Genomic DNA, 23,058 nt, shown 5'->3' with positions numbered 1-23,058 from the left:
ACTGCACTGAACTAGCTTATCCTATGGCATGCATAATAGAACATGGTTGACTTCTTCACATATTTGAAAACCACATAGTTTACTACTTTTCAAGCCTGCAAAACTACGTGCTCCTAAAGGGCATTGACATAGCCTACCCTACCCAATTTTCTACTGTTTAGTTTACGCTGACATTACTGTCTATGGTCACTGCAAAAGTGTTTGACATTGCCTATACTGTCTCTCATCCTACTGCTAAATGTTTTGACCCTGCACATGCTGGCCACTTCACCCCTGCTAAGCATATTCTGCCACAGCTGACCTGATCTCTGACCTCTGCCCTATCTGTTAGAAAAAGCCTAGCTTTCGCTGCTCCAGTGCATTCTGAATTAGTCATACTGCAACCTGTACTTCTACCTTTCTCTCAGTATGTGCACCGTACCAGTCCTCCACAGTGAATTGTATGCTGCCCACAGTTGAAATGTGCATTGCCCACCTTCCTCACAAAGTTGCTGGCCACTTTTGAAAAGTATGTTGCCCACTTAGAAATGCTCCCAAATGACCGCTTATTTAAAAATGGTTGTCTATTCCAAATGCATGACACCCACTGTTGAAATGTGTATTGCTCGCTTTCTTCAATCAGCTACTGTCAACCTCCAAATGTATGCTGACCTCACTTAACTGCCCAGCGCTTACCTCGGGCAAAGCCACTAGTCGAGTCGAACACAGTCCTAGCCTCTCACTATACCACCCTAGTCCACTCAGTAGCACTTACATATCCCCCACACTCCCACACTCCCACAACATACCACCCACATCCTTCCTACCAGCACTACACATAGGCACACAGACATTAATATATACTCCAGCAATCCAAACTCTCAAGCAGATTCATAGCAATACATCACCCAAGCCTCACTACAGCTCACATGCTAAATCTCATCCCATGGAGCTTCACATGAGAAACCAAAGACTAGGCTCCAGATCTGTCCATTGCTCAACCACCTCCAAAACACACCCAGTAAAACAACCCCACCACCCACCACTCACCACTACCGACAGCCACCCTAATGCCTAGTACTTCCCAAACAGGCAATCCTACTAGCATCCCTAATAAAACCAAATCAGAGGCAAACAAGGAAACTCCACTCCAATGTGCACTTATTAATGCACGCTCCCTGCCAGCACATGCCACAGAGATTCACAACCTCATTACCAATTTAGATTTAGACATCCTAGCCATCGCTGAGACTTGGCTACACGAAGCCTCTTGTCCTGCCATCTGCCAAACCCTACCATCAGGATACATCATCCTGCGCCAAGGCAGAATCTCTAGCAAAGGCGGAGGGGTAGCATTAATTCTCAGGGAATCTATTAACACCAGGCAACTAAAAACCACTGAGTCAGAAAACTTTGACTTGTTATCAGTAAATATATCACCCTTGCCAAATGATACCATAGCCCGCCACATCGTTTACCATCCTCCTGGCCCAACCGACGATTTCCAACCCAAAATCACCCATATCCTAGAGCGAACCTAAAAATGAACACAAGAGTCATTCTCCTAGGTGACCTTACCTTGGTCTTCCAAGACCCCAAAGACAAGACAGGCAAAGCCCTCGCCAAAGCTCTCCAAGACTTAGGTTTCACCCAACTAATCAACAACCCAACCCACACCAAAGGTTGAATACTAGATTGGATCGAGGATCACAACTGTGCCACTGACCTCAGCTCCAACACCCCACGCACATGGACTGACCACGACTTATTACACTTCTTCATACCATCCAAATCAATAGTGAACCCAAACCCACCCGCACCAGCCAACTTGGCCAGATCCAAGAAACTACTCACCGCAGAAAGAATCCTCCCCCTCATTGCAAACTCTGCGCTCGCCCACCCTACATCCAATGATCCAACAGAACTAGTAGACATCTATAACACCACTCTCAAAGAGGTACTAGACACCATCGCTCCATTAGAAAAGAAAAAATCCAAGCACACACTTCATGCAAACTCAGTCAAGAACTCCTTGATGCCTGAACCGCTAAAAGAGCAGCACTAACCTCTTGGCAAAATAACCCCTCCACTACCACTGCATAGCCTCCAGACTTTAAAGCATGCCATCTCCAAAGCTAAAGCAGCCACGTACAACTCTAGAATTGAGAAAGCAAAATCCCAATCTAAAGAGTTACTTGCTATTTATAACGAGCTGACCATCCCACCTACCTCCACACAACCCACTGAGAAAAACAAAACCTGGGTTAACAATATTCAACACACAATGCTAAACAAAATCAAAACACCCCAGAACTAAATTAAGACCCTATTTGATATTCTGCCTAAAGCTACTCCACGCACACCTAAGACATCAGCCACCCCACCAGTTACAGACCATCAACATGACACAAACAAACCTACATGCTTCACATTGAAGGAGGTCACAATCCCAGAAGTCCTACTGATCAAGAAACGCATCAAACCGTCACTATGTAAAGGGGACACATGCCCAGCCAACCTAGTCAAAGACTGTGCTACAGCCTTGGCCCGATTTATCACCACCTTTATCAATGACTCCTTCACCAACAGCACCATCCCACCCAACCTCAAGGAAGCTTGGGTTTGTCCACTACTAAAGAAACCTACTCTTGACCCAGACTCCCCTACCAACTACCGGCCAATTACCACTGTGCCCTTCCTGTTGAAAATCCTGGATAAAGCTACCTACTTACAGATTCATTCTTACCTGGAAACCCAAAACATCCTAGGAAAAAGACAATCCGGCTTTCGCCCTCGTCATGGCACAGAATCTGCCCTTCTGGACCTCAAGAATCAACTACTTGAAGCCATGGACAAAGGCAAATCCTCACTCCTCCTACTCTTCGATCTCTCGGCTGCCTTTGACTTGGTTGACCACAAGATCCTGTGTAAACATCTCATTGACACCACCCACTTCTCCCAAGAAGCTTTGGATAACCTCCTTCCTGGAAGGCCGAGCGATGAGGGTTTTCTCTGACTATGCCTCAGCCACTCCATCCCCCATTGAGTGCGGAGTGCCACAAGGATCCTGTACCACCCCCACTCTATACAATCTATTTACCCTCCCACTGTTCAGCGACCTAGAAGAATTATGCATAGCCTTTACCAACTATGCCGACGACACACAAATTCTTCTTCCTCTTACAGGGAACTATGAACAAGACCTCAACACACTCCAGAAGAAATATGCACACATCCAGGCCTGGACGGCAGCCAATGGGCTCTGTCTAAACGGGGGAAAAACAAAATCCTACTGATAGGCCCGAAAGAGTCCTTAAAAAAAATAGACGACAAGTACAGTTCCATCAGTATTGAAAATACTGTTATCACAGCTTCCACTGCAGTGAAAACCCTTGGGGTATAAGTGGACGCCACCTTATCAATGGACAGGCAGGTTAGCACTATCTCATCTTCAGCTGAACTCACAACATAAACGCATTAAAACCTCACCTATCACCAATCAAATGCCTTAACATTGCGAGAGCCACTATTGGCGCAAAACTGGACTACTGCAACATCTTACTCCTAGGCACCTCAGCGTAAAAAATTAACAAACTGCAAATGGCACAAAACAGCGCCCTCAGAGCTGCTCTTTGCATCCCTAGGAGAGAACACATTTCACAGGCGAGAAAAGATACCCACTGGCTCCCAATCAAAGAACGCATAACATTCAAAGCCCTCACGATCACTCACAAATGCATTGCCCAGACCACCCCTGCCTACCTGACTGAAAGAATACACCATGCTCTGGCCCAGAGACAAAGACGGGACAAATACTCCCACCTACTATCAGTCTCAATATCCAACAAAGCAGGCAGCTCTAGTTTTGAAGTACTAGCTACAAAAGCCTGGAACGCACTCCCGCCCAGCCTACGACACAAAGAATCCCTCCCAATTATCATAAAGGTGCTAAAACTAATCTATTTAACTAAACCACTCCCACAATGCATTTAACCTGTATTACTGCCTATGTAAATATCTGTCCCAAATGTGTATCACTGCTCTGAAAATGTACCTGTACTAAGTGAATATGCTGTAACAGCGCCACAATGCCCCTGGGCCACTGGGCGCTTTATAAATTCGAATAAAAATAAATAACTGGCTAATTTCAGGGGGTTTTCGGTTTTACTTGGAACCATAACGTCCTTTAACAAAGTTTTTTCACTGAATTTCATAGGTGTTTAGTTGTGCAACTTAACCATAACGTCCCGTTAACAAAGTTTTTTTACTGAATTTCATAGGTTTTTAGTAGCGCAACTTAACCATAACTTCTCGTTAACAAAGTTTTTTTACTGAATTTCATAGGTTTTTAGTAGTGCAAGTTAACCATAAACTCCCTTTAACAAACTTTTTTCATTAGCACGCAGACAATATACAAAGATGGAGTGTAAAAAGCAATTTCTCAGGGACAGCTTTACACAGAATGTTGCAAAGTAAGAATTTATGCTCGTTCACAGTGAAGGTCAGCTGCTTCCATTTTTTGCTTGCGGGCCGGAGTGGCCCACGACTCGCACTATAAGACAGGGATCGTGCCAAAAGACTTCTTTTGAAGGAGGGGTGCAAAAACGTAAGAGACAATAAGGATGAAATTTCTGAAACTAAACCAATTGTATATATTATATCACTATGAGAAAGATCGGTGTCACAGACGGAGTCGTATTTAGGGACTGAATTACGCGTAGACAATGGAAAATGCCAATATAAGGTAAGTAACCCTTTAGATTATTTTAATACCGGAATATAATAACAAGAGCATGGCTTTAAAGCCCGGTTAAGTTGTACTTGTTCGTTCAATGTGGCATATTGTTTTGTACCGTGCACTATCACCGCCGAAGTGGTCCCCTGGCGCTCAAACGGCTCTGAAAAAGGCAGAGGAGAGAGGGTGGGTTAGTGGGAATAATTTAACATACTCTGTTGCACTATCCTCGCTAGCAAATAGTTTCACGGCCCTAATAAATAAAATGAATATTTTTAATGAAGATCGGCTCGTAAAACTAATTTATGTGTTTTAAAACAGGTACATCCTTCCCTACTGTCAATGCCACGATTTTCAGACCCCGGCCGACGGATTTTTTAACTGCCAAGTGCAGCTACTTCTAAACAACTTCATGACCCTCAACATTTTATGGGACCATTCGCCAAGGACCAATATGCCCTTACGCGGTACTAGCAGCTAGAAGCAACATACCAACGATTATGGTGGTCTAATGCCTCGTTGTTGGAACAGCCTTCCGATTTTCAGTGCGACCATAGTGCTTCTTTTATCATAAACCAAAACCCTGTGCACCGCAAAGGAACAGCGCGTGACTCAAGATGAACTTTTGCGGATCGACAGCAAAGACAAATGCAAATCGCTGAATATTCTCTAAACATTTGATGTCAAATAAAAGTAATTTACCAAATGTACAATATTGCTGTTTGCTTTTAAATCACAGTTTCATATTCCGAATTGTGGCGCGCTGTGTTGTGAGATGATCTGTGTTGTTTTCCGGGTTCTGTGTAAAGTCGCGTAGGACTGGAGACGACTGGGCGCGTTGGCTACGCACCCTGTAACGTCACGGAGAGAGACGGGGAATATGAATGCTTTGATAATGTCAGGCTTAGGGGCGGGAGATATGATTTAGTGTCGCAAAAGTAGGTCATCCAGGTCAATGGGACAAGTGATAGGATTATCACATAATGTCGGTGCACAGCAGCCTGATTTATTGTTTGTTTAGTGGACAAAAAGTCGGGTAAGGCCCATAGGAAATTATAATGTCAACCGACTTAAGGAGAGTTCTTAGAACACTTTCAACCTGACAACGAACAATACGAACAGCGTTTTCAGAACACCCCCATTTTGTTTAATTGCAAACATTACCTCCACGTCCACTCTTCCTCGTCCCAGTACTTACTTCAGGAGGCCCCTGCCTCTGACACGGGACCTTCTTCTATTTCTTTAAATTCCTATAATTCCTCCCCCACATTCACATCACTCAGTTTCATATTACCAAGCCGGAGCATGGGACCTTCCCCGCAGGGAGGGTGAGGAGGGTCATCAGTACTGTGACGAAGAAGAGTAGGACTAGGAGTAATGAAGATTACCGGTAAGTAATCAGAGCATTAAAGGACACCGCGAGTGTTCTTAGAACACATTCAACTTGCCAGAGTACAATACGGACAGCATCCTCAGGACACCCCCATTTTGTTTATGCACGAACATTTAAGGACACCGCGAGTGTTCTTAGCTCAATTTTAGCTTGCTTGCGAACAAAACGGACACATACTCCATCCTCAGAACACCCCACCATTTAGTTCATATAGAAAATTTCAGAACAGCCGTGTTGTCCGCAGACAAATCGAACACAACAAAAGTGTCTGGCACATGAAAAAACAGAACATTGAACCTATCTCATACTCCCCCACCCTCCCCAAACACTCTTACACACCAACACACTCCACTAAATACAATTTTTAATCCAAGTTTCAACGCGCTGTCCGCGGTCGTCGGCGAATGCAAGATGGCGAGCGCCACAGAAAATCTGACGTGCTTCACGCACCACGCCGTCCAATCAGCGAACACATCGCATGTCCGCGGACATCACGCAAGCCACTCGGCCAATCAGGGCGCTGTCCGCGGAGCGAACCGGGAAGTCCGTCCGCAGAGCGAACAGAGATATCACTATTTTTTTTGCCTTACATTTTGGTCATTTAAAAAAAAAACTACTGGACGGATTTACACCAAATGTGCAAAAGCACGCTTTCGGGACCAAGCCCCCGCTCCTGCCGCAAATTTGGTATAAATCCGTCCAGCGGAACGGGCTGTAGGCGTGCGCAAAGGTTTTTCCCATTATGCCTATGGGAAAAAACAAAAGTTTTGGGACCACCCCTATAACTTTGCCCCGCCTGGACCAAACCTCTCCAAACTTTGCAGAGTGAGCCATATAATTGTTTTGCAAAGTTTGGTGAGGATTCATCCGGAGGGAGCGAAGTTATAAGCCACCCAAAAAATGCTCTTCCTATGGAAACACCAACTTAACCATAACTACATGGACGCTACCGCATTGTATATATATATACAAAATATATATGTGGCAGGGAACGAAAACAAAGGGGCTAAACATGTGATGTTGTCAGTGATGTCATCAATGATAGTTATGATGCCATCTTTCATGTTCTGGATGTTAGTGTTAGCAGTGCACAGTGGTGATGGCAGGTATGAGGGCTTAGTTTACCATAACTGGCGAATTTCAGGGGTTTTTCGGTTTGAAATTGAACCATAATGGGGAGGTAGAATTTTTTTTTTTTTAATGAAGTATACAGATTTTTGGTAGGGCAACTTAACCATAACGTCCCCTCAACAAAGTTTTTTTTTGTAGTGAATTTTGCAGGTTTTTGGAAGGGGAACTTAATCATAACATTGTGTCAATGAAGTTGTTGTGCTGAATACACACTGTCATCATGTGATTGTGGGAGATATGTAGTATAATGTACATACTTGATATACATTTAACATAGAACATACAGCACCCACTCCCTATTGATATTAGAAAGGGACGGACTGAGCGCCTTTTTGCGGACAGGGGGCGGACGGGATCAACATTACCCAAAGATGCAGGGGGTATCTGAAAATGTCTATTGTCTTACACAAAAAATCTGCAAACTAGAAGAAGGACATAAAGACATTATAAGTAGTAATAAGTAAATATGGAAACCTAAAGGTGTGAAATGAAAACGACACATTTAATAACTATGTAGAATGAAATGGATGGTACCATAAATAAAAAAGGATGCCTCCATCGTAAGCACTTCACAGAAAATCTGCAGCCTGGACCGACAGTGGAGGGACACAGTAGGACGAAGGAAAATTACATCAAAATAGTGAGTGAAAATCATTTTTTTGTATGTGTGTGTAATTTTTTTAGTATGTGGTGCAGAAATAATAATTTCTTTCTGTTGTTTTGACACAGAAATGGCTAGTACTTTGGAGTGGCTGGAGGAGAATTTTCCGTATGGGGAAATGTCTCAAGACAGCGACAATAATGGTACACAATGCTCTGCGTAGGCAAAATACTGATCAGTATTTTATAGGCATTTAACATATGTATATATTTTTTTTTTGTACAGACCAGGAAAGAAAAGAAGAAAGGCCAACAAACGAGACAGAAGAAGACAGGATGAAAAGGATTGAGCAGAAAATGGATGTACTGAATGACAATTTTAAAAGTTTAAGGGAGTTTGTGGAGAACTGTGTGAGAGGAAAAGTATGTTACCATTGTCCCACCTGTACCTGCCCCGCTTCTCCATTCCCTAGTGAACCATCCCCAAACCTTCAAGAAGAAAACAGACGTTTTGACGAAATATCCATCCCTTCTCCCCCTCACAAATCTACTCCTCATAACCAGGCCGTGTTGAATCCTAACTCCCCAATATTTGTGTCAGTATCTGCTTTCCCCACTATTTCTTTGGATTGAATTGTGTGTGTGTGTGTTTGGAATGTTTTTGTATAGTAGTTGTATTTATAGAGTTTTTGGATTTTTTTTTTTAAAGACTTAAAATGTTCGCGAACAGCACCTGTTCGACCTATTCGCAAGGAATGAAATGTGGGTGTTGTAAAGGCAGTATACCTACCCTTACTAATGTTAAGTAAGATGGAGTTGATGTTTGACCACAACATCTGTTAAAGTTGTGCGTACATAAACAGAAAGGGGCCTCCTAAGGACATTATACCTCGCCACGCCGCTTACAAACAAGATGAAAAATGTTCGTAGAACACACCAGGTGTCCGGGATGGTTGTAAATGAGCAAAATAGGAGTGTGTTTAGGACAGTATACCTGTCCGTATCGTCTGCAGTGAAAATTATGGCGTCCGTAGAACAGGCGCGATGGCCGGCAAGTTCGTAGTCAAACAAAATGGAGTTTTCCTAAGGACACTGGACCTGTACAGTGAGAATATCATGTATGCACATGTGCAGTACAACTGTAAGTATAGCGAACATCGAGCCTGTCCCTAACTGTCCGTCTCACTTGTGGCACACTTTGAATTAGTTTGAGAACCCGACCACTGTCCGTAGGACACTTGCGTGCATGCGCAAGTTTGTTACTCTGCATTTGCTGTCCAGCGGACTCCCATTTCTGTCACGGATGTGTTCAGGACGTCATCATGTGACCGCACCCACGCGGAGCGTGTGGACTAATTTGCGCAGTTTGTGTGCTTCCGCAGCAGTACACAAGAACTTGTAGACACAAGCCAAAATATTGTAGAGTGGAAAAATATCATTACACATATCCCAGACAATAACTTACCTGAGGACTTGTTGTGTAAAATGTTCATACCGCTTTGCAGGGATGAAGACGGCCACGAGGCACACCCCTCCACCCCTATAAATGGCCACACCCCTGAGCGCATCTTCATTGTCCTTCTAGCTATAGCAGATTGAGGTGTATTGCCTTTACTGCTGTCGTGACCAAAAGGAAAGTAATCGGTATGTCTTCGATGGCTAATGTTGTTTCATTAGCCTCTGCACCAACCCCAAACCTGCCACCACCACCACCTGCCCAAGGGCCTGCAGAGAGATATACGGGTGTGGATGTAGAGAGCGAGGAAGAAGAGGAGGAAGAAAATGAAGTGGAGGAACTCCGCACTAGGAGCACTCGCCGGGAGTCGTGGGTGTGGCGGTTGTTTTCTGTTTATGGGAACCAAAAGTATGTGCGAACCTGGTGAGGTGTAACCAGTGCGAGGTGGTGCTGAGTCGCAGGAGATTTGGTGTGTACAGCTTTGGTACGACAACCATGAAGCAACACCTCACTTAGTTGATTTAGTTCCTCCACAGCATCCTCCGAGTCCGATCCTCCCACCACAAGAGACACTCCGGTGGGGGAGCACCCCCCTCCAGCTGCCTCACAAGCCATTCGCAATGCTGTTGGCCCTTACCTTTCAAAGGTGACAATAGTGTGTATGTATTGTGACGTAGTACTCTGCAGGGGGGAGAGTTTTCAAAGTGCTTTTGAGGCTATGGTCACGGAGCACCAGAAGATCTGCTCCTTACCTAAGTGAAGCTCACCCTATATCTTTCTCTGTCAACTTGCCCTTTCTTATCCCAGTGGCTGGTGTCGCTTCCTTACCCTTCTTTGGCCTCCTCTCCTAGTGTGTCGTGTGCTGAGAAGCAATAAACGTGAAAACAACAAAAATTACAGAAAAGGCTCTTTTCAGAGCCGCCTTTCTCAGTTTAACAATAGAACTATGAAGTAACCGTTGTTGACCCCTGCAAAGTTGTGGAAAAGTTTGCGGACAGTCGTAGGAAAAAAAAAAAGGAGGGTGCAAGTGGAGCAAACACAATGAAGTGTACGCTGGGAGTAAGTGGTGTCTCTGTAGATTGGAGAAAACGGATTGTCACATAGGTTATTGTGAATCCAAAAGAGATTCAATGCATTTTGTACATTGCGAAGAAAAATCTGATTGCCAGCATATGTTAGATGGACTCCATCTCTCCGGAAAATGAAAGAGTTGCGAAACAAAATGTTTTCATTGTGGAATGAGGACATGCCAACATCTCTTAAAAAGGCACAAACAGCCTTATTCACATTGCGTCTCGCTTTCTCCATTTGTGGACCAAAAGCAGAAGAACGCAGCCATATTTGTTTTCGTGCAATACGGGAAAAAAGTATTTGACAATTTGGAAACATGTCCATGAGCTTCGCAAGTCCTTCCTTCATTGCAAATTGCAAAGAAATTCCAGAGACATGGCCTAAACTGTTTCCTCTGCAATGAATGAGAACTATATCTGGAGGACGCTCTGTCAGTAAAGTAACACAGAGAGGTACCAAGTCCAGCCACCTCATGCCACGCAAGCCATGCCAGTGCACTTCCACATGAGGAAATCCGAGATCTGCAGAAAAACGGCAGCTTTCTGCATGCACCTTCAGCCAATATATCCATGAGTCTCCTTAATCCAGATAATCTGTTTGGGAGCACGCAAAGCCATGGCTGTGTGGTCTCCTGTCAGGGAGAAGACGGTCTTACTAAATCTAGCCGTTCAGAACACACCCACTGAACTTTATTGACCAATCCCTATCTCTGCTCATTTTCATTTGCATGCAACTCCACCCCAGAATCCCCACTGGTGATATGCGCTTGCGGCAAACTACCGCCATGTCCGCGCACATGTATAAGATCAGAGCGTGACAACGGTACATGAAAGTATTATTCCCCTTTTTCCCCTTTAGGGTGGGCTCTAAAAGAGCAGTTTTTTTTTGTTTTTGTGCATTTACCTTACAGACATCTGTTGTTTTGTTTATTTTTTTGTATTTTTTGTCCTTACTTTACTCCTACAACCATTACAGAACATTCTCTAAAGCAAGCCTTACGTTCCAAAAGAACATCGCATTTCCAAAAGAAGATAGCGCAACACCATCTGCTTCAAAATAATCCGCATTACTTGGAACAATGTTTTCGTGGCTGCAGAAAAACATACCAGTGCGTAACATAAACGCACGCATGCCACGATTAATGATACACCTCCCAATACTTTGATCTGGACAGAAAAAATAATTGTTGTCCCATTTTACTCTAGGGAGTAAACCAGAAAAAATTACTTTTGCAGTTGGAAAGATGTTCATGAGTGCTTGAACCAACTGTCCCAAATCTGCCAACAAAGTACGTGCAGTCACGTAGCCCAAATGGCAAGCACCATTGTGCAAAATTACCACATGACGAGAGGTCATCATACGTATGTGTCTGCAAACTTGCAGAATTGACGCAACATTGGCATCTAATGTTGCGTCAATTGGCATTGGCATCAGTCTCAGCATTCCACACCACCTCCACTCCTCTCACATCGAAATGGTGTGCCACATGCCTACTCTCTGCATAATGTTGTAAGCCATGGACAAAAATGTCTCCAAGTAGCAAAACCCTGACCCTCGCCACCTCTGCCATCTTCAGTGTATGCACCGTCTTTCAACACAAAAGAGTAATGTGAACATCTGATTAGATGATGCCTACAGTCCCCTTTCCATGCAGGATTTGCTGTAGAAACCCGTATGTGACACGTCCTACGCGCTGACAAGCGTTGCCTACGTGCGGCACACAACTCTTACCCAGTCCTTTCACCCTTTCCACAGCGGTAGCAAATCGAGTCCCTCATTGGACACAACTAAACTGTCACACAACCATCCACCAATCACATTGAAAATCGCTAAATGTAACTCTGTCATCAACATTGCGCACTTCAAAATTACTGTCGATAATTCTGAATGGAAGTCGCATATTATTGCAAAGCACCTACTTCAGAAGCTACTGTGCAAGCGTTGTGAATTTCTATGTGCAGCTCCATGCATGCGCACATGCATGAGTGTAGAGTACAGGTATGTATATTTTAATCAGAGAACATGTGCAACCTTTATGATTTAATTTAAAACAAATTAATGCTGCTAAATGTGCATAGGTAATACATACCAACGCTCCCCCTTTCATGTGCAAGATGTCCGATTTATCATTGACAAACCGCACGACTTCTTACTGTCTTCCGCATAACCTATAAAAACGTTGAAAGCATGCCTATTTAGGGCAAAACTCGATTTTGTATTAGAAAATGTTGGAGTTGTATACTGTGTACGGCCTACAGTAATTCTACTTGCAATGTAATCATATGACAAAAGTAAGTGTTCCCGATTGCTGTGGTGACATCTCCCTCTGAGGGTCTCCTATTTTTCAGCATCGTGCTTTTAAATTGCAAGTAGAATTTTTTTCCCATCTACTACTATGCCCTACCGCTTATAAACCTCTCTCCTATAGACAGTACACCTTGTAAAAAACATGGCATTTTCATAACCTTAAAAATGTTAGCAATTTTGAAGGACTTGCAAGTAACATATTGCAAATACCATGCAATGCCTGCACAGAGTGAAATTAAATGCGCACATGCACTGGGTTCAAATATGAAAGGAGAATGCTCTGATGAACGATGCACAATTAATGTGCGCAGTATCAGCACTGCTGTAAACACACAAAGTGTGAAGACTACTCTCCTGAGAATCAACAGCATCTACACTGTAGACAAAATATCTGAAGAAGCCTGGTCATTTTGCAAAAAAAAGTAAGTACAGTACTACCTTTATATTGTAACTACTCCTCAAAGAGACTGCATGGGTTATTTTTTTAATTTGGGCACCAAAGCAAACATTGATTTCTGAACCATTCTACCTACAAATATCCATTAAACAAATAATAACAGGCAGAATGGCTCACAAATCCCTGTGTGTTTGGTACTCAAATAACATACGTAATCCTTAGAAGGTTAGATTTAGAAAAGAAGTTGCTGTTGCAAGATTATGACATTTCGTTTATTAATAATGCTTCTCGTCACCACTAGCCCACTTTGTACTCTCATCTGAAGCACATTGTAGTAGTATACAAACAGTAAAATAGCCTCACCAAATCATTACAACAGTCCAATGCACATTCATACACCATGACAAAGAGCTTCCCCATCAGACGCATGCACGCGTGCACACAGCACACACACATTGTACAACAGACCAAAGTATGCCTTCTTTTTTTCAACAGACACCAAAGAATGCCTACCAAAAAGCAACTCCGTAGAAAGAAACACAGAAGTAGAGCAAATATAAATGAAAGTGCCCAATCTAAGCATCCATCTGTTGTAGAGTTTGTAGAGAATGTTGGAAGAAACCAGCTAATGCAGTCGGTTAGCAAAACAAAAGAAGCTTCAACTACCGAAACTTTACCTCCTCCATCAAAATGTGTCACAAAACACAAAAATGGCGAAAAATCAGCTACCAGTACAGCTAACAATGCTCCTACTAATCCTGATAGTGTAACAAGGATCCATAGTAAAAATTGTATTTTGTCAAAAATGTTTCGTCACAGAGTCCTTCAGAATCTACTAAAAAGAGGACCGAAATCATTCTCACCCCTTAAAACCTACCGTAGTAAGTAAATCCTAAAAGCTCTCGTGGACAGTGCAATCCTTCTCAAAAGGAGGTTTTTTATATTAGTGTTAAATAGGATGAAAGCACTGGCAAAACTAAATACAAAACTACAAAAGAAACTCAGCAATAAACGGAATGTGAAAAAAATAATTTATAAAAGGTTTGTGGTGGTGAATGGAGTCACACAACAACCACAGAACCATATTTTAATGAAGAAGCATACAAACAAAATAAAACAAACACAATTGCCATCTATAGCAGTGGACGAGGGTATGAGAAAATCAATATTACCATCATGGAACAAGAAACACTGCTTACAAAAGTATCCTCTGAAAACTCAGAATTACCTCTTGATTCAGCAGAACTACACCGTTCAGTATACAAATGGGCGTGCACATCAATGGGCCTCATTACAACTCAGGCGGTAAGGGGTTTACGGCAGCGTTAACAGCGCCGACCCTTACCGCCTGAGTACGAGGTCCCCTAGCGCCATGGTGCTTTTAACACCTGCTTTTAGCAGGTGTTAAAATCCATGGCGCTAAGGGACCATGGAGTTAATTACGCCACCGTAATTTACGGTGGCGTAATTAACGCCTTCCCCACTCCCATTATGCCCTATGGGGCAAAAATGGGAATGGGGAAGGGTAAATGGGGATTGGGGACTTACCGCCCCGCCTAGGTCGGAATGGGGCGGTAAGTCCGCCAACCACCATGGCGTAAACGTAGTTTACGCCATGGTGGTAAAGTCACGGCCCAGGCGGTAACTTACCGCCTGGGTCGTAATGTGTGCCATTCCAAACAAAGCTTTCAAAACTTTACGTCAGTTCCTCAATCAGTATGTAAAAGGTAAAGACAAAAGTAAAATGAAAGTGCTGCAAAATTTGGATATTTGGCCAGTGCCCAAATACACAGGACTACAAGGACATTCATTAGCCTGCATTTCTGGGCCTATTTGTAAAGGCACCTTCCATGATATCAAAAGGATATCAATACATCATTCAAATGTAAGAAATCTAGGGTATAAAATATACTATGCAAAAAGTTCAGCTTCAGAATTAGCCAATTTAAATAACACTCTTCTGCATGGTACATCCAAATACTTACAAGAAGAAATTGACTGTATTCAGAGAAAGTATTTTGGAAGTGAAAGCCACTTACAAAATACAACAGTTTTAGAACATAGTAGCACAAATTCTGCACATAGCAACCTTCTATTACACACATACAGAAAAGAAATAGTAAAAGTTAAAAGCTCATCGGTTGAAGTACCAAATCATATGTGTGTGTTGCAGCAGAACGTTTTACAAAAGGAACACAAAAAATGTAGACATACCATACAAAATAGAAGACAATGAAGACTCTAAATGGTTTGAATTAGCTCTCTACCTTTTAGCAGAAAACAAATATGAACTAACTGAACGCCTAATATGTTGCAGTTACTGTACTACAAAATTAGACAACAACCACACTCCTTCACGTGTTATTACAAATAATTTGGAATTGTTCACACTACCAACAATCCTGCAACAACTCAATTTGTATGAGAGCATAATAATTCAAACAGTTCACCCATTTCAAGCATTTATACGCGTTCATCCAAAAACAGCAAAATTACCTTCCTCTGAATTGGTGAAATGCATTTGTGGCAAAGTAGTTTATTTGCCATTAGATCTAACGGAAAATATACACACTCTAGGAGTGCAACGTTCAATAGAGCAGTCTTCAATAGTCTTGGTAAATGGTGTACCAACAAAGGACAAAAAAATTTGGCAACAACTGGTGGACTTACATAAAGTTAGATAAGCATTGCGATATCTAAAAGACAATAACGAGTACTACAAGGAAATAAATATTGATGAAAGCTTAAGGGAAACAACTGAAATAATTCAAGAGCCACCAGAAACTGTACAATTCGAACTTCTGGATCCTGCTACAGTATCCATTCTTTTGGACCATTACACAATTCGTCCATTTCATTCTAATGAAAGCATAGATAATGCACTAGAAACTTACGAAATGCAACAAACCAAAGGGTCACCAATGAGTATATGGGAAAAAAGTATAGAAGCACGTGCTTTTCCACTGCTATTTCCTACTGGCAAAGGTGGAAGATACAATGATAGACCCACTCAGGTTGTGGCATCAGAATACCGCTCATTACGAATGTATTCGGAAGATCCCAGATTTAGACAAAATGTGGAATACATATTCCACCCACTCTATGAAAGTGAATTAGCAACACTATGTTACGGAGTTGCACACATTTTGAAATCTGGAACCCACTTTCAAACTATGTCAGCTACGCAGTTAATACGAAAAGTACAGGAAAAAGGTTTTACAATCAAGTATAACAAATTTGTTGGCAAACATGCGTGGTACAAAGGAATACTGGTTCCGACAGCACGGAGACGTGCGTTGTATGATCAGAAACCTTGGACCACCGACTTGGTTTGTTACGCTAAGTTGTGCAGAATATGCATGGGAAGATTTACATGAGTTCCTGCGCATAGCAAACAGCAACAAAAACAACATAGATATATTAACACCTGGAGAACTTTGCTCTCTAAATCCAGTTAATGTGTCAAGATATTTCCATCATCGTTTCATTGCCATGCTACACTTTATTTGCAATAAAACTGTTCCTCTACTTGGAGAAGTGCAACACTTATTTTGGAGAAAAGAATATCAAGCGAGAGGAGCACCACATATTCACTTGCTGTTATGGATCAAAGGTGCACCGAAATTTGGTCACGACAGTGATAGCACTGTTTTGCAGTTTATCCAAAAATATGTCACTTGAGAAATCCCTTAACAACAGACACATTGTGAGCTGCCTGGCAGATTTTACAATTTCAAATCCACAAATGTGGCAAATATTGTTGCCGCAAATACAAAAACAAAGGTAAATACTACACCAAATGCTGCTTTGGTTTCCCTAGACCAGTTACAGAAACAGGTGAAGTAAACAACTTCATGTCTTCAGTTCGACATAGTGTTAAAGGTAAATCACCTAAGAACACATATTACATAAAAAGAAGTGAAGAATCAAGATATATCAATGATTACAATGCAATCATTGCCCTCTTATGGAATGCAAACATAGATGTGCAGTACATTGCAGACAATTCAACTGCTTGTGCATGATATGTTACAGCCTACTTAACAAATGCAGGAAAAAAAGAGCTTCAACACCTCTGGGATGACCTAGCATCAGACAAACATTATCACAGAAATTGTACAGCCTAGGCATGAAAAATGCTCTCTCATAGAGAATGTGGCACCTATGAAGCAGCAGATCGTTTAACCGGTACTGCTTTGTATGGAAAATCAGACAACATAATATGGATAAGTCTTGGTCCTGCAAAATCTAGAAAAAGAGTGCTGAAATCATATGAGGACATAGAAACAATTGCCAGAAATTATCCCAACATCCAAGACATTCTAAAAAACAATTTACTGGACACATACTATCCGAACAGGAGTAGCATTTTGGAAAGCATGTGTCTATACCACATAGCTCAAAACTTTGCATACAAAAATACGGATGAAAGCAGACGTAGATATAGAGTGACTGATTGTGAAGGGAGCTTAGTGAAACTTACAAAACAAAGCTTAATTAATTATGTAAAATTGCCATTAATAACTCCTCAACAGAGAGAACTATATTACATGTCTCTGTTACAAGTTTTCAAACAATGGAGAAAAGAGGAACATACTAGAAAACTACGACTGCTATGAAGATGCTTTTAAAGCAAATGAAAGCGCTATCACCGATGTGAACTTTACGCAGTACAAAACAATGTTACACAATGAGCAGTAACAGGAAGAAGAACTTCAGGCCCAACTAGATAAGGATTCTTCCGACAGTAGTCAACCTTCTGTAACAGGAAGTCAAGAACCACTAGGACAACCACTAATAGCAAATGAGGCTGAAGTAGCTATGGCAGAAGTAGAGAACACCATGTATCAGTATCAAGAAGATACAGAAGACTTAAATGTACAACAACAAAACTTAACAAAGATCAGCGCACCATTTTTGAAGATGTAACAAAACAAAATATACCTGGTGTACAACACGAAAATAAAGAATCTACCTGCCAAAATTACAAACCTATACTGCTGTACGTGAGTGGTGAAGCTGGATCAGGCAAAACATTCTTAAACAAAATCATCAGCAAGCTCCTTCAACAATTGACAAACAACAAACTGTCAGCTGTTGTAATGGCCCCCACAGGTTTAGCTGTCTACAACATAGGCGGTGTCACTTTACACCGATTACTGCTGCTTACAGTAGAGCATCAAAATAAATTAGACTATTAGAAACTTTCTGCAGAAGCTGCAATGGAATTACGCAGAGTATTAAAACAAATGAAAATGCTACTAATAGATGAAATGAGCATGATCTCCAACCTAATGTTGGCTTGGATTCACCTCAGATTGCAAGAAGTACTTAAAAGTAACAACAAAGATCTCTTTGCAGGGAAACACATTATCGTTTTCGGATATCTTCTACAATTGACACCGGTGAAAGGTGAACCCATTTTAAAAACCTTAGGCCACAAACTCTGCTGGAAAGCTGTTGGTAGCATAGGTAATGTCAACCTTTGGCAACATTTCCAATACAGAGAATTATCTGAGACCATGCGGCAATCTGCTGATCTCACTTATGCCAACATCTTAAAAAGATTTAGAGTTGGTGCACTATCGCAAGAAGTACAAGTTGTATTTTATGTATTTTAAAGTTTCACTTTATGACGATAATGCATGTGCAACTGATGTTATGGAACAAATAGCGCACAAAAATGTCAACTGTATGGCCTTAATGCCAACTCTTGCAAGCTGTTTCAAATTCAATGAAACAATGATAAATAAAGAAATGCAACCAATAATGGAAATTAGCGCCACAGACATACTAGACGTACATGGGCCCTCATTACAAGTCAGGCGTTAAGGGTTAAACGGCGCCGTCGGCGCCCTTAACACTTAACGCCTGATTCACACTTTAACGCCTGCTTTTTGCAGGCGTTAAAGTCCAAGGCACTAAGCGACCTTGGTGCTAATTACGGCACCGTAATTTACGGTGCCGTAAGTAGCGCCTTCCCCATCCCCATTATGCCCTATGGGGCAAAAATGGGAATGGGGAAGGGCAAATGGTGAATGGGGAATTACTTCCCCACTCACCTTGGAATGGGGCGGTAATTCCGCCATCCACCATGCCGGACTCCGGCATGGACCATGGTGCTAATAGCACCATGGTCCAGCGCCGGACTTGTAATGAGGGCCATGGTATGACAGTACCCATATGTGAGCAAGCCACAACAAGACTAAATAGTTTAGAAAATTCAATCTCCAACATAGCTGGGTTAGAAAAAAATATTAAAATTATCCTTAAATTGTAGAGTAATGCTTAAACATAACCTTGACGTCGAGCAAGGGCTAGTTAATGGAGCACTAGGTACAGTTGTTGGCTTTCAATCATACCCACATAACAGCAACAATCAGTTTGTCAATATTCGCTTTGATAAAGTTTCAGAAGTGAAAAGGATAGGGCACTCAATTGCACAATTCCTTCTCTTCAAAGACATGCATGTACGTAGAGAGCAATTTTCTCTAACTCTTGCATATGCAGTTACCATTCATAAATCGCAAGGTCTTACCCTAGACAAAGCGTTGATAGATATAGGAAACACAGTCTTTAAGGAAGGCATGAGCTACGTAGCATTATCACACTTATGTACACTTGACAGTCTATTGCTAATGAATTTTGATGCAAGTAAAGTCAAAGCTGATATTCCTTGCATTCTAGAATATAATAGACTGTGTTCACTGTACACTCTTCATCTGAAACAATATCCTGTTCCAGATAAAGTAAAACGTGGTAAAATAAAACTAAATGAAACAGAAATGCAACAGAGTCCAACAGCAAATTTCTCAAAGAAAAGAAAAGAAGCTAAAGTTTCAGCAATTACCACAAACAAAGAAGAACCTATTAGGGAATGTAAACCAGGGACGTCGGCAAAGAAGGAACTGACATTCCGAAAAATACACTCAGATACAGAACTAGCTGGTCCATTCAAATTTGCAAATGAAAGTGGAGTAAATTGCTATGCAAATGTAGCAATGAATATTCTATTTCAATTGCTACCAATTGTTAACAATATTTACTTGCACAGTACAGACCAATTGTGTTTGCAAATGTTAGTGCTTCATAGAAATGCAACAAGCACTCCTAACAACACATACAGTGTTCATGGAATACGGCAAGAATTGGACGACTGTGCTGGAATGGTGAGATTGACAAGAAGATCCACAAGAATTTCTAATATACTTACTATTAGTATTGGAAAACAAAAGCATACCTGTAAATGAAATCTTCCAGATTTCGTACATGTGGGAACATACATGCACACTCTCTAGCAATGTGATACAGGTAGAAATCCTAAATGAGCGATTTGTGTATGTTTCCATACCAAATTGGGAAAGCATTCCATTTCAGCAACTTATACAGAATACAAACCATGGCAGATTATGTACTATTGCAATTCAGACAATCGCTCCAACTTACTGATACAATCACAGAGTGCCTACATAATAAATATGCTTCTACGTTATAATGCAGATGGTACCAAAAACAACTGCAAACTGACTGGATTCACACACGGTCAAGTGTCACTTGGAAAGAAAACCTTTACAACAATAGGTATAATCTACCATGCAGGAACTACAACCAATGCAGTTCACTACACTGCATACATTAAAAAGAAATGTGGATGGTTTGAATGTAATGATAGCACCATTACTCTAAAGCATAGATTGCCAGCTAATCTTACAAATGCGTATTTAATCTTCTTAAAGCCAAAATTTTATAAATAATGTGTACTTCAAGATTGCCAAAAAATTAGGTTAAAGATTACAGACAGTTAGAAAACGCCAATAGGTATCTAACTGCCCAAGAGGATAAAACAATGGCACAAATAAATGAATATCACAGATTTGTAGGAACACATCCAAAGTTAGAATACGCCTACAGGTATCTAACTGTTGTTAAAAATTGGAAGGAAGGCAACAAACATAACATTAATCAGAAAGATGAAGGAAACAGGATATAACAACAACACAAATTAATGAATATCACAGATCTGTAGGAACAAATACACAGTTAGAATGCGCCTACAGGTATGTAACTGTTGTTAAAAATCGGCAGGATGGCAACAAACATAACATGAATCAGAAAGATGAAGGAAGCACTCAAAGGAAACAAGGAAGTAGTTAGTATCATAGCAAATGAAGTTTTTTTTTAATCCGACAAGGATTTATTTTCCCCAGACCTAAGGATTAGAAAAGCAAACACAGAAACTGAGCACAATGCAACAATGCTCAGTACACTGGTTTGTAAACTAAATATGAGGGTAAAAAAAAAAAAGGTAAACTGTCTATTTTGCAATGTAGTAAGTTTTCATAAAATGCAAAGACTAACATACCTTTTTCTTTTATCAAAGATATTAAAAAAGGGATACTTCAGCCAAGTACGAAAGGCATTTAAAAAATATATGTGGATTCTGAACAATGTAAGGAGTAAGTATATTGGCAGTCATTTTCTACACATGAAAATCTACATGTCTAATCTATGGTAGTAATATGCTGCAGTGGCTGGAGGCTGGCCCTTGCATCTTCAGTGTGTAACCTACGACCTACGCCTTACGACCAAAGTACAAACAGTATAGTTCCTAGCCACAACCATTGCTGCATATCGAAACCATGGTCCTTGTAAATTAGCTACTTATAAATTTACTGTTGGGAACATCGTCTGCAGCCATGCAGCCAAGACATTAGGGCGTGCACACAACTAGCACATTACACCACACACATATTCACTTATAACTCCACTGCTTATGACTTCAGTCTTGGGTGTATGGCCTTTGGGCATGCAGTCAAGACTCTGGGTCCTGACCAGAAACCCCACAGCATATCGGAACCATAGTGCCTTCTCATTTCACTATATACAAAGTTGGTTTTGGGAGCATGGACTTTGGCCATGCTCCCAAAATGCTACGCCCACCCCACAACCATCTTAATGATGTTGCATAGTACAAGTGTGCCAATAGCTGTGATATGTTGCAGTAGTTTGTAGCCACAGGCTACAGACGTGAGTTTGAGGCCATAGAATTATCAATGTATGGGTGTACAGTATAAAAAATGCACAGTTGCTTACAACTGCAGTGCTTATTACTTTGTTCAAATACTCTTCATCCTGGCCACTACTACCACACCATATGACATCCATTGCGGCATATAAGTACACTACATACAAATGTGCTTTCGGGGGAATGGCTTTCGGCCATATACCCATGATTGCAGCCCCTCCCCACAGCCGCCTGAGTGATGCACTACCACACCATATCACACCCATTGTGCCTTGTAAGTACACTACATACAACTGTTCTGTCACAGCCACCGGACTGAAGTTGAATACTAGGGATGTCTCTGTAGCTCTGAAATGCTGCACTGTTTGTGGGCAGGGCCTAAAATCTTAGGTGTATGTCCATACATTTCAATATATGGTTGTGAAGTGGCTTAAAACTCCAGTGCTTGCAACTTTCCTTTTGGGTGCATGCTTGGGTGTATGGCATACAGCCAGCAACCATGCACCCAAAAGTACACATCATGGCCAAAACCACCGCACTAGATAAAATCCATGTGGGCTTGTAAGTGAAGAGGTTATAGTTTTGTTGTTGGGTGCATGGCCTTTGGCCATGCACCCAAGACTGCACACACTCCCCACAACCAGGCAATCGATACGCATTACTATGGGTGTATCCATGGGTGTGACATGCTGCAGTGTTTGTGGCCAGGGCCTAGAGTTTTGGAAGTAAGGCCTTCGGCCTTCGGCCAACGGCCATCCATCCAAGACTCTAGGCCCTGGCCACAACCACCATAGCATGTGACACCCCTGGCAGCGTACTAATGAATGCAATACCCATTGGAAAAATTAATGCAATTACGGCATGTTGGCAATTTCAATGTTGCCTAACACCACGCGTGTCCTTACAACAGTTGAAAGTTCCCTCTGTCTTGCACGGACTGAAATACTGCCCTTATTGGACCCCT

This window comes from Ambystoma mexicanum, chromosome 6q (assembly GCF_040938575.1).
Source record: "Ambystoma mexicanum isolate Mex_15411 chromosome 6q, UKY_AmexF1_1, whole genome shotgun sequence".
Taxonomy (NCBI): Eukaryota; Metazoa; Chordata; class Amphibia; order Caudata; family Ambystomatidae; genus Ambystoma; species Ambystoma mexicanum.
Note: the sequence above shows the minus strand (reverse complement) of the source record.